The sequence below is a fragment of the Lepisma saccharinum genome, chromosome 13, assembly GCF_977018435.1.
Source record: "Lepisma saccharinum chromosome 13, izLepSacc3.1, whole genome shotgun sequence".
Taxonomy (NCBI): Eukaryota; Metazoa; Arthropoda; class Insecta; order Zygentoma; family Lepismatidae; genus Lepisma; species Lepisma saccharinum.
In genome coordinates, this window is record NC_139241.1 from 83,519,946 (window position 1) to 83,531,110 (window position 11,165).

At 38.1% G+C, this 11,165-nt stretch overlaps 1 protein-coding gene across 2 annotated transcripts in view; it reads right to left on the reverse strand.

Moving 5' to 3' along the window:
* The window catches only part of Gdap2 (ganglioside induced differentiation associated protein 2), a 98,926-nt gene extending 89,082 nt beyond the window's left edge, over positions 1 to 9,844 (reverse strand). For both annotated transcript variants that reach the window (XM_083134565.1, XM_083134564.1), the window contains exon 1: positions 9,645 to 9,844. The gene's annotated coding sequence lies outside the window, so the exon portion shown is untranslated. The remainder of the gene's footprint in view (positions 1 to 9,644) is intronic.
* Positions 9,845 to 11,165: the final 1,321 nt, after the last annotated feature.

The following is an 11,165-nucleotide window of genomic DNA, read 5'->3' on the forward strand; positions in this document are numbered from 1 at the left end:
CTCTACAGCACGCGCGAAATGCTCTCTCGTACGCCAGCGTATGGAGCAGAGGGCTACGTGATTGGTTCATGTGACCCTTCCTGCCTTCTGAAGCAGATGACAGCGGTAGAATTCCTACCCGGTTCTTCGCGCTCATGCAACTCGTGCTATGTGATGCTACAATACGCAATATTGACTGACGTAACTTTACCAAACTCAAATATACCATTTCTTAATGGCCATTGCATTGTATAATTTATCGCACGAACAGCGATGTGTATTAAAAACTAAAATATCAACACAGTTTTTGTCAAATAAGTTGGTGAAGTCCTCATGGTAGAAGTTCAGCCTGTGGCTGCTCTACCACTTAACCCGCAAAACTATTATTTTTTTATTATTATTATTTTTTTCGTTAGTATCTAACTGCTTAATATTGTGTGAATGGAAATGTTTAGCATTCATTTGAAAAATCTTAACATCGAATGGTCTGTGAACAAAATTATTTTAAAATGTTTATCACCATTCCAAGACGTAATAAACAGTGGTCTGAATTACTAATCGGCACTGTTACGTCAGTAGTGTGTACGATAGTTGGATCATCCACCTACCTCCGTGTCAGAGTGCTTTGCACACCGCGCCAAGACGACAGAGGTCCCTGGTTCGAATCCCGGCGTTAGCACGGGTGTTCTTCATGAGTGTCCCTTCATCAACTTCATAAATATCATCACTCATATTCATATTCACGATTAACCAAAAGTGGTAGAAAAGCGAAGTAAAATAAACCAAATCAATCAGTAGTTGGATCATCCACAACAATGACGTCTACTGTTGTTCAGAGGCGCTTGTGATTCAGGTAGGTTTTCTAATGACTTGCGTCATACCGAAAGGTTTAAAACACCAGAGTTCAAAACATTTCTTGCAAAGTGAGGCATCTCATTTTCTAGCTACAACATGCATAGATGATGATTTATTCAAAACCCAGCTGACTTCAGGCACATAAACAATACCTGTGGCGACTAATGCCATAAGTAAAAAAGGGCCGACCCTTCCTTCGGACTTGACGTTCCCTCCCGAAATGCCCATGCTACGCTACTGAATCCAAAGAGTGATCCTTCTAGACTTCCTCCACGCCGATTCGTCAAGTTGTCACTTCCTATTACCTTAGCATAATTACTCCTGTTTACCTGTGAGCAGAACTCCAGGAAGTCTCTTTACACTTGATTCTGCATATTTTACATACCTAAGAAGAGCAACTGGCTGGTAGAATAAGTGAAGGACCCTTGGTCAGATTGTAGCTTTAAAGCTTCTAGAAAATGCACAGGCTTACGCTTTGTTACGACTGCAATTTGTCATTTGGGGGGGCGGGGGTATTGATTGATTGAATTTCTATATTATTGGTACTGCCCGTCACACAATACAGGATGAGTCCCTCAACTACAACAAAACAGGACAGGTCCCTGACAAGGAAATAAAATATGTCCGCCAAAACCATTCTCGCTCAAGTTTTAAACGTAATACAGTAATAGATTCTTTAACAAGAACTAAGACTATATTGCCTCCATACCCTAGTTACATGTTCAGGCTGTATAGGACCACTCAGCACACGTCAAGACATACACAGGACAACACGACCTCAAAGAGGGGCTCTAGACTAGGGATGGACGATATCGGAAATTTGATATCGCGATATATCGTCAAAAAAAATATAGTCACAGACGATACGGCATTTTTTCATATTGTGATATAGGCGATATATTGTCTCCACGATGCATATCGCCAAATATCGTGACGATATATCGCCGACATCATTTATCGCTAAATATCGTGACGATATGATATACATCGCCAAAATAACGTGACGATATATCGTCTAGTTGATATCGCCTGGACGATATATCGCCCATCACTACTCTAGACTCTAATGTGAAGACCCCTTTTTGCTAGAGTCTCCTGGAGGGTGGGTCCCTCACTTAATTTCCTTAGTGATTTAACCCCCCCCCTCTCAAAATTTATACTTACACCCTCCCCTGCATAAACCCCCCAATTCTCCTTATCTGAGAGTTACGGTCGGTGCAAGTTTCATTTTATTTATTTCGCCTTATTTTATTTATTACTTAATTTCAACAATGGAAAAAATAATAAACGTAGACTAAGACGTACGCGCGCGCGCACACACACACACACCTCATTTCGGAAATATTCGGGTAATATTGCAGTTTAGAATGTCATAGCAAGTAGTAGACAGATTTCAGTGTCCTTTTTCACAGTTGGTATGTACACAGTGTCCACAAATTATTGAACGATTTTGTAACACTAAAGCTCGCTAATATTGAAGAGACAGACATGATATTAGCATCATTTGAAAGAGGAAGTTTTGTACTGGCCTTTAAAGCATTCGATGTGCTCCCAACGTATGGCAGGGCAGTACTCCCATTCTCACCAAACCTTCTCAAGCATGTTGTGTGTGGCGTCTCCGATGGCGGTTTCCTCGGTCACAGGACCTCACAGTGAGTGATTTCTTCCTGTGGGGTTTCATCAAAGACACCGTCAGAATTGCAAAGGTGCATCGCACCACAAGACATAGAAAGGGTTTGGCGAGAATGGGAGTACTGCCTGTCACACGTTGGGAGCACATCGAATGCAGTTAAGGCCAGTACAAAACTTCAAGCATCCCTCTTTCACATGGCGGTAATATCATGTTCGTCTGTTCAATATTGGGGAAACTGTAGTATTATCAAATCGTCCATTCATTTGTGGACACCGTGTACATTAGACAAATTGACGGGTTGTTGCTTGATAGGACATACCATACTGGGCTTTTAATATTGAATGTGTTCCGATCTAGAGGGACGGTTCACGCGTGAGGAACGGATCACGGGCTTTTATTGTGCAATTGCACTGCGCTGAACTGCAGATGGGGGTGCATGACTGTCCGATGATGGTAATCCCCATAGCCCCACGGAGTGGCAACACGCGATGTTTCATTCCGGGATTATATGGGCCGTAATATCGCCAGCATTGATCCTGCCCGCCTTGAGCAGGAGCCAACTGGGTTAGTGGTGAGTTGTGTTCGGCAGCTCCGTCGCGTGCTCATCAAACTTCCTTCCCGGACGGCCATCACCGCAGTGCGCGAATCAGCAGTTTGCTTCGGGCATGTTTCTCGTTACTCGATTCACATGTCGGCACGAAATGCATCACCTGTCGGTGGCATTATCTCCTACCGCTCTGGTTTGAACTGGAGAACATGACTTAATTACAAATGGTCACAACGAATTTAACTGGGGTTCATTAGCAGATCAGTGTCTGGAAGTACTACCACGGTGCGAAATCATGAGGGGAGAGAGAAGGGGATTTTTTTCCACAAAAGATTTCCCGGGGTGGGGGGTTGTCATCGACCGATTATTTAGAACAGCGCGCTACGACGCCAGGGGTCCTTGGGTTCAAATCCCAGTCTGGTCATGCGTGTTCTTTGGGAGCATCCATTAATTTCATCATCTCACTCATCCTCATCTCTGCGATTAGTCAAAAGTGCCAGAAAAGACCAAGTAAAATAAACCAAATCAATCTGTGTGTTTTTCATGCTCTATCTATTAAGGGACCACTACCAGATCTATACCAATAAAAATATATGCACAATAAAACTAAAACAAGAATGCAACACAAATATAAGTTTGAAATGTAATTATTGTACGTTAATAGAAAGCAAAAACGGAACAAAAACTCCCACATAACAAAACCATTTCAACTATTTTCTAATTTATTGATATTTTTAACCAGTTGGAAAAAAAATAGTTTGCTACTTCATAAATATGTGATGAGTACATAAATATTTAGTAATTTAATTTTATATGTAATAATATAATTATTCATATTATATATTTGTGCGTGTTAATTATGATCTTCCTCCCCTACCTGTCTTCAATGATTTCGCACCCTGGGTAAGATGCTTGTCATCACTCAATTCACTAAATGTATTAACTGTAAGCCCTTTTCCGAAAACTGGGTGGGCTCACGAGACCTGCTGCCTCACACCCCTGCGCTCAACTTTGGACTGGAGAAGACTTAATTATAAATCGTTGCAACGATTTGAACTCGGCTACGTTCATTATACATTCACTAGATCTGTGTCTAGAAGTGCCATCCAATTTTCTGAACTGCATAGACTCGTCAGACGTCCTCCATTCTACAGTCTGTTTCTCTGCCCTGTAAAATTTACATCGATGGTTATCAAGCTTCACGAGACCAGTAATTCCCTTTTTTCATAAGTCGATGCCCCCATCCCAACAATTTTACTCATGCCTTTCTAATTTGTTAACTTTATACATTAAAATATACCTTTGAAATTAAGGTATATATTAAGAATACAAGAAGCATCTCCGATTACTTTCAAATTCGGCATACTCACTAATTTTGGCCTCGTAATCACGAATCTGCAGTTAAAAATTGGCGGTCACGTCTACAAATTGCAAAACAAGCTTGTCAATTACCGATATGCAATAACATTGCATGGAGCGTTCATTTGCATGTGACAAAATGGCGTCTTGCGTAAAGTTGAAAAATATTTTTACCCCACGAACCATTCACGTAAGGTTGGGTTAGGCAAGCATAGTAAAAATTAAGGGTCATCGTAAACATAGTTTTGAAACGCTAATCATTGCAAAAAATAGTCGTTTTCTTCATAAATCCGTTCACGGACAAACTTTTTTCGACTTATTTCGCAATTTCTAGACGTGACCGCCAAATTTTCACTGCAGATTCGTGATTACGAGGTCAAAATTAGTGAGTATGCCGAATTTGAAAGCAATTGAAGATACTTCCGGTATTGTGTATTTGCTCCGAAATTAAATATATGACAATCATAAGGGGATTATGTTTAGTTAGACAAAACTAAAAATTGTTCAGGTATAATGTTCTCTCAGGAGACAGTAACTTTTTCTTTTTGTTTCTTTCAAATGCAGTAAAACCTCGTAAATCCGGACAGGCAAAAAAAAAAGCAGAATGCAAGGTTTTAAATGTGGCTAGAAGTTAACAAGAGAACTTCCCACAGAAAAGGCAGTCAACCACTGATGAAATTCTGTTTCCCGCAGACTTTGTACTGTACTGTATACTGCATTTAGGCCTATGCCCTTTAAACACAACTTAATAAACGTGTTTTGTTGCTATAAACGGAGTTTCAATGCACTTTCTACTGTTCTTTTAGGTTATTTCAGTTAATCCGGACTTTCCTTAAACAAGTCAACTTATCCCCCCATTGGTCTGGATTAACGAGGTTTTACTGTATAGACTAATAAAGCCACGAATGAAACTAAGATAAAGCTACACATTTTGACATGTGATCTTAAAATATTCAATTCATTAATCAATATAAGAATGGATTGAAAGGAATTAATTCTTGCACCAGAGTGGCCTTTTTGAAGAAGGCTCTATCTACCTAGAACGACAGGAATTATTACAAGTGGCCTATGCTACCATAGTTCTTAAAAATTCGGCTAGTAACAGTGAAAGAATTTACAATGGCATATTTACTAATCTGATTTAATGATACGCGTAATGGAAATTTCCATAAGCGAATTCAAAATAATTACATACTTTTTAGACCTGAATTAAAAAAATCAGGCACCAGGTCAGGTACCCCTGAAAAGTAGTGTTAATCTTTAATAGTTATTAAAGAAAAGGCAACTGGCAGTTCGTGTATGCAACATGTTCTCCACGTTCTAGAACAAATAACATGAAAGGAACATAGTTACTTTTAAAGCAATGTGAACTGAGCTGCTTTTTAAGTGAAACTGTCATACTGTATAATTGCAAAGTTGTTACAAATTGCCTTACAAACTTCATGAAACATGCAAAAAAGAAATAACAAGAACATACATACATACCCAATAACCCAAACAATATACGAGTAGAAAACACAACCAGCGATGATTGTATCAGCAAATATGGTGCGTGCTTAATTCATATATGATATTGCTCAATAATGCAACAAACTGTTTCATTATGAATATGAGTGCAGCATAACAATAGAAGGCAACAGTCCATGACATGTCACATTACATATTACCATTGCAAAACTAACAAGTTAATCTTCCCGGTTTCTTGCACATGCTAAGACATGTGGAATTTTTAAAAACCAGGACCTGTGTTGCCAGGTATCCCAGGCTTTAAGAGACAGTAGAAATATAAAATATTTGAACAGTTTGATTACAGCAAATAAAAAAATCATGTAAATATACATTTTCCTGTTTCTGATACTGTGTATATGAACCTACTATGGAAATGTTTGTTGAGTGTGTTAATGAAACAATAATAATTTCAGTAATTTATCTTCCAGTGAAAAACATTCTGGATGTATCTACTTAATTGTAACTTAAAATATTTTTTATTGTCTTTGTAGCTGAATTTTTGCAATTTTTTAATTATAGTTTGCAAAATATCAGATGCCATGTTTATTTACAGTTTAATGATAATGGCACTATTTATGGCTTATTGGTATCTTGTATATTATTCTACATTAGTTTTTTGCTATTTTTGCCTATAAAAATATTGAATTTTAAATTAATAGAAATGTAAATGTGTTTGCAGTTTACATATTACAATTCCGTTCCTTGGAGCTTCACCCCATCAGTACAAACATTTTGTTTCCTTTCTTAGAGCCATTAAATGATTAAGATTGATTTTGTGTTTTAGTCCACTTCATGCACAGTATGGCTAATCGAGACTGGACCTACAATTTAAAGTGGGATCCGAACCACTATGTGCCTCCACCGGGTATCGAACCCGGTAAATGATTACGAGATTAATGTACTTTCACCAAAATTGATTCTGATATGTACATTATTCTATACATTATTTCATTAAAGTAATTTAAATCAATTCACCTTGTTTTAATGCCATGCAGTTACTTTCATGCTACCTGTGTGTTCCTGTTGGTTCACTATGATAATGAGAAAGAATATGAAAGTGATGCTTTCAGGCTGCAACTTGAGCTCAAGACTTTTATGACAAGGTTAAGGGATATTTCAGATCAAAGCGATACACGGCATGCCCAAGCCGATCAACAGCAATGTTGCACACCATAGCAGCAGCATGACGGGATTGTAAGGTTGCACAAGCCTGCATTCGAGTGGTGAAATCCTCAAGAGACACGTGCCGCTTCAGTGTAAAATCTTCCTCAGTCAACAAATCACACCATGTTTCGCTGCAATTCAAGGCATTGAATCACCAAATATTGGAGTGAAGAAAGAGTATATTGGGTGTATTTTATCTGATGAAAAAGTACATTGTATTAAAAAATAATCCTAAACAGACACAATGAAAGAGAAAATGTGGTAGGCAACAAGAAGTCCTGAATGAATGTTTAATAATAATAGTTTTCATGATGAATAGTAATTTCCCCTATTCAAGAGGAGGCAAAAGCTATGTCCAGTTCTGATTAGCCTTTATGTGCATTAAGTGGACTTGTTACATAGGGAGTTCTGTAACAGCAGCGTCGGAAAAACAGGTGTTCTTTTACAATCATTTAATGAGAGTGTCATGTATCAATTATATGCTTGTGTCAATTATTATTAACTGTACAACACTATAAATGGACATTAGACAGTTATCAATAAAGAAATATTTCTGCCACAGGTGGTTGGCCACAAGTTTTCTATGTCGACCCCTCCAAAATTAAATCTTCGTTAAAACAACAAACATAAATAAATAAATATGAAAAATGTAACAGAAGTCACATGTTCCTCAGTGTGATTTTAGTAATTCCTGTTAAATTTAATGTTAGTTTTTTATAAGTACTACTTATTATGCATTGATAGTGCAGATTGCATAAACTACAATTTTGTTTAACCTTATTTGCAAATGTACTCATTAGCTGTTTGGTAATTTTGGTTCCCTGGCATTGTGGGTATTGTTGTTGTTAGAAAAATTAAAAACAGCAGGGGGAGGGGGGGGGAATAATGAAATTACTTGATGAGGAGGACACTGAAGAAAGGGCACCAATATAGGGTTCTATTTCAAGGATACACCTCCTGCCTTATTCTAGGAACTACACCACCACTGATTGGTGGCCATAGTGAAATAAAGAATACGATTTTCCGGTCATAAATGTTTGATTCTTTTAAGTCTCTGTTCCTATTTATCTGTCAATAAGTTGGCTGCTTCAGTGTCGCAACCATATCAAAGAATGTTAACAAATTTTCAAGTATACCTAGGTTTAAGTATGAACTGCTTTATTTTATGTTGTTGGAATTATGATTCATACTTAAATCAGAAGCAAGCAAAGGGTGATAATATGAGTTATGGCAATAATGGTGTGAATTGAAAGAAATGGCTACATATGATTTATGGAATTTGACAAGTGCAAATCGAAGCTACCCCTGCACATCACAGCATGCTATGAAAGGCATATGGGGGCAGGTGAAGGCAGGGCCCCACGTGTCATACCAACTGGACCAGCAGCTCTTATTTGAAGGGCTTGTGTGTGAAACATGGTAAGTGACATCTTGGTCATTTTTGACTTACAAAGTAAAATGTGCCATCCTTCAATTTTAGAGTAAAATTGCCATATCATACAATTTGCATGAGACTCAGTGAAGCCTTCTGAAATTGGTGAACACAACACGAAAACATTTTATCTACAGTATAGCTTCAAATAACCATTTTTCTTAATGAACTCAAAAAGTCCTCAAAACAAGTTAAAACAAAATCAGGGGTGGAGCCAAAGGGGGACAAGGGGTGGAATACACCCCCCTGCAAACAAGAAAAAAATGTTTTCTCAGCCCAAAATATGCGATTTTGTGTGGAATTTAATGGTATATTAAAAGTGGCTGCCTCTCCCATCTTTTTCTCCTGGGGCCATCACTGGTTGACGCATTGATGAGCAGCGTTTCATCCAGAATTTTCCAATTGGGGAGGGTGTAAGTTTATATTTAAGGGGATGTTGGGTGGGTGTGGATAAAACATTGTTGTTGAGGATTAAAGGAAAAGGGGGGAGGGAGGATGTAAAATAGGATTGGAGGTTAATTTTGGTGCCGGTGCCAGGCAAAGAGGGCCAATGAATATGAACATAGGTTACTCTAACTAGGAGGCACTTAAAATACGTCAGAGGCACTCTATAGTGTGGGTGGGCCACTGGATGGGTGTCAAAGATTTGGATGGGCCACCTCTTCAAAAAGATCGCGTTCGCTGACCTATATTCTGGAGAACCAGGGTTCGAAACTCGATAAAGTTTATCGAACGTATTTAAGATGAGATTAATCTTGATGCACAAATTGACATTGAGATATACCAACCCCTGCACAAGTCTGACCAATTCCAGTCCCAGCTACGAAACAAAACCTTTTTCATAGAACAACTCAGGCCCTTATCAACGAATATTCAATCATTCATTTATGTGTCGTAACAAACCTGGAACATCTTCATTGACTTCAGGTAGAGTAAAGCGGCAAGCAAATTTAATGAAGTGTGCTCTAAGCATAGATAGGATATTATTTCGTATTCAATTACAAACAGTGTGTATTGGTCACTATATTTTAAACATGTCTTTTAAAAATACACACATGTACATCTATAAACTCATTCAGAATGCAAAATAACATTCGCTTCCCACTTGCAGCTTACAGGTTTAATGCATGGCTGCAGAAGTGACAATCGACCACTAATGTACTTACATCGGTTGTAGTTTCCACAGCCGGTAAAGAATAAATCTGGAAGGCGCTGATTTATAACACTAAACTAGCACACAAATCACAGACAATTTTCACAGTTTTATCTGCACTACGCGAGTAATTTACAATTCAAGCGGACCGTCTTCATCGTTCGACACTGCACTAGCCTAGCACAACAACTTTGCTCAGCTCGGTACGGCAGCTCGTCGTTTATCAGATGACGTTTCGTGTGATCACGCTAGATGGCAGTGCTGACGAGGAAATCAGAAAAGACAAACAGGCAGCGTGACAGCCTTGTGAACTACGAAGGTTTACATAACCTTGAAAGGATCAAAATCTAAGTTTCTGTATTTTTCTTTCTTACGTCAGATATACATGAAGCAACAAAATCTTCAGAAAGAAAAGCCTTGTAAGTGTTACCTGCAATCGAAATAGTCAGATAAATTTGTTACAAATTCTTTCATTCGCTTTATTTTTTTTTTGTTTTGACAAAGTTGGGCGTAGTCAGAAAATTTGTAAGGGTGTTTGTTTGATGTGTTGTTTTGTGATGAGGGTCGCTCATACAACAAACCCTTGTCCATGGGCGTCCGGAAGGGAGGCAAAAGGGGGCCGTAGCCCCCTGGAAAACGAAAGTCAACCAAAAATTACTTATTTCACACACACATATAATTGAATTTCATCCACAATAATGTGTGTGTGTTAATTATTGCACGAACATGATAAATTCAAATTTAAGCAATGTTTTTTGAGGGATGAACACTATCATTGGGGAAAATATGCCATGTTGGAAAAAAATACCTTCCTTGTCCCTCCCTGGAAAAAAATCCTGCGGACGTCCATGCCCTTGTCTGGGTGATTAATACAAAGTAAGTTAAAAGTAAAGTAAAAATGGAATATATAGAATATACCGTGACAATATAGGTTTATCTCGAACTCGAACAGAGGGATAAATAAGAAAACTCGAGAAATAAAACAAACTCCAAACAGAGTCTGTCTATCTCTCTCTCTCTCTCTCTCTCTGTCACACACACGCAATAGAGCTAATGTTATCCATTTATTGAAAGATAATATAAGAAACAAAACATCAGAATATAATACAATGGAAACCATTCAAAAGAGTTTTATTTTATTAATGTGAGACTTGCGAACACAAATGTTTTTTATCAGGCCTTACAGTTGACAACGAAACACGCATATCATACTCAAGCCAAGATTATGCAATCTATTTCTTGCTTTGAATTTTATTCTCGCCATAGCAGAGAAGGCTTGCTCCACAAATATGAAGCTGAGAAGGGCAAAGGTAAGTCTATTGTTTTGTAATTCGACTTAATATTTAATTTGCCTACTACCTAATAATATTTTTTAGTTTATCCCTAAAATATATCTCGCGGCACCTTGGTTGGGAATCACTGCTCTATTGTGCGTGACAATAAATTTTCGATTTAAGATTACAAATTGTAACAAATTCTAACAAGGGTGCTGCGAACGTAAATAGGTTGGGAATCCCTGTAATAGAACTAAAAA